Genomic DNA, 2,772 nt, shown 5'->3' with positions numbered 1-2,772 from the left:
CGGTCTAGAACACACACTAGCATGAAAAGCGATGTTGCCAAAGAAGCATGTATTTTACTCATTCTAGTGTGCTTGAAATTCTTTAAACTTGTAGGTGAAGATAACCAAACAAGCAATAAAGAAGCATGAAAGCAGTCAAGCTAAAAACATATGGATGCATATGATTAAGAAGCACAATGTATTGAGATAAATGCACAACATCCATCAATTAATTGCCTAATCAAAGAAAATATTCAAATCACATGGTGGCCAAATCATGCAATTCAAAAGAATTAGAAAGCTTGAAGGCAATGCTATATGTACTTGGTATTCACAACATTAAGCATGAAAATTTAAAAACCAAGCAATAAGTCCTGATCTCAACAATAGCATCCAACAATGAACATCCAAAAACAATCATGCTAAAGTAGCATTTAGTTAATAATAAGCAGCAATGTATAGTAAACAAAATCAATAATCCAACACTTATAATGGAAAAGAGAAAATGAAATGAGAACGTAAACTAATTAACTACTAACTAAATGGTTATAAATGGTGTTTGGAAGTGTTGGATGAAGGGTAGGAGAAGGGGAGAAGAAGAAGAAGGAAAGAAATGGGAAGAAGAGAAGAAAAGAGGTGTGTGAAAGAAGAGCATCCACGCGTACGCGTATGTCATGCGTGCGCGTGGATTGAGGTGAAATGGATGCGACGTGTACGCATGGGTCACGCGTACGTGTGCATTGCAAACCAGAGAGGGGACGCGCATGCGTCTTTCACGCTTACGCGTGGGTTGAGTTTTGTGCCTCAGGCACAACGTTCGCACAGTGCAGGCGCAACTCTCGGGTTTTTGGCTGGGAGGTGAAAATTTGGTATCCACGCGTACGCGTGCATGACGCATGAACGTGGATGGTCGAAGATGCTTGGGGAACGCGTACGCGTGAGGTGTGCGTACGCGTGGATGGCGCTCTGTTTTTCAAAATTTTTTATGTTTTTGCACCAAACCAAGCCTTCCAAACCTCCAAACAGCTACCAAAACACCATAAAACCTTATTTAACATGTTAAACTACCAAATAAACTCAAAAAACTAAACAAAACATGAATTTAAACTAATCCTACCAATATGTACATAAGAGAAAAATGAAAGATTTTACCATGGTGGCGTGTCTCCCACCTAGCACTTTTGTTTATTGTCCTTAAGTTGGACTTATGGGGAGCTCCTCATCAAGGTGGCTTGTGCTTTAATTCTTCTTGGAATTCCCACCAATTCTTGGTTCTTAGTGCACGGAATTGTGATCACACTTTTCACAGCTTCGGTACAACTAACCAGCAAGTGCACTAGGTTGTCCAAGTAATACCTTACGTGAGTAAGGGTCGATCCCACGGAGATTGCCGGCTTGAAGCAAGCTATGGTTCTTCCTGTAAATCTTAGTCAGGAGGTTCAAATGATATGAATGATTTTGTTTATGAAAAGTAAATAACATGAAATGAATGATACTTGTGATTCTGTAATGAGGAGCAGGTTGAGGTTCTGAAGATGCTCTGTCGTCTGAATCTCTGCTTTTCTACTGTCCTTTTCCCCAAACACGCATGGCTTCTTCTATGGCCGGCTGTATGTTGGTGGATCACCATTGTCAATGGCTACCATCCTTCCTCTCAATGAAAATGGTCCAGCCACGGCTTCTGTACGGCTAATCATGTGTCGGATCTCTCGTCTCGGATGAAAAATACCAGGCACAGCTACCGCACGGCTAATCATCTGTCGGTTCTCTCTCATGTCGGAATAAGACCTCTCTGTCCTTTTGCACACTGTCACTGCACCCAACATTTGTGAGTTTGAAGCTCGTTTGTTCTAGCCTTCACAACAGAGGTTCTGATCTCATGGGTTTGAATGCTCTGTTGTCAGGAGATGCAAGTCAAACTCGTGGATTAGAAACCCAAGAGATATGCACTCAAGCTGTCGCCCAATGACTACGTTGAGCTCAGATAGAACGGGAGTGGTTGTTAAGCACGCGTTCATAAATTTAAGAATGATGATGGGTGTCACGGATCATCATATTCTTTATATTGAAGTACGAGTGAGTATCTTGGAACAGAATCAAGCGTGATCGAATAGAAAATAATAGTAATTGCATTAATCCATTGAGACACAGCAGAGCTCCTCACCTCCACCTATGGGGTTTAGAGACTCATGCCGTAGAAGATAAAATATGAGATGTAAAATGTCATCCCTCCAAAATGAATCTCTAAAAGTAGTTTTTATATTAAACTAGTAACTTAGGTTTACAGAAAATGAGTAACTAAGTGCAGATAGTGCAGAAATCCACTTTCGGGGCCTACTTGGGGAGTGTTTAGGCTAAGATTTGAAGCTTTCACATGCATAGGCCATTCTTGGAGTTAAACGCCAGCTTGGGTGCCAGTTCCGGCATTTTACACCAGAAAAGGGTCTCTGGCTGGTGTTTAACGTCAGTTTGGGCCATCAAATCTCGGGCAAAGTATGGAATATTATACATTTTTATAGCTTTCAAGCCCAATTGAGAACAACGCTAATTGGAATTCTGTAGCTCCAGAAAAATGTGTTTGAGTGCAGGGAGGTCAGAATCCAACAGCATCTGCAGTCCTTTCTCAGCCTCTAAATCAGATTTTTGCTCAGGTCCCTCAATTTCAGCCAGAAAATACCTGAAATTTTAGAAAAACCAACAAACTCATAGTAAAGTTCAGAAATGTTATTTTTTCATAAAAACTAATAAAAATATACTAAAAAGTAACTAAAACATACTAAAAACTATATAAAA

The sequence above is a fragment of the Arachis hypogaea genome, chromosome 20 (assembly GCF_003086295.3).
Source record: "Arachis hypogaea cultivar Tifrunner chromosome 20, arahy.Tifrunner.gnm2.J5K5, whole genome shotgun sequence".
NCBI lineage: Eukaryota > Viridiplantae > Streptophyta > Magnoliopsida > Fabales > Fabaceae > Arachis > Arachis hypogaea.
Note: the sequence above shows the minus strand (reverse complement) of the source record.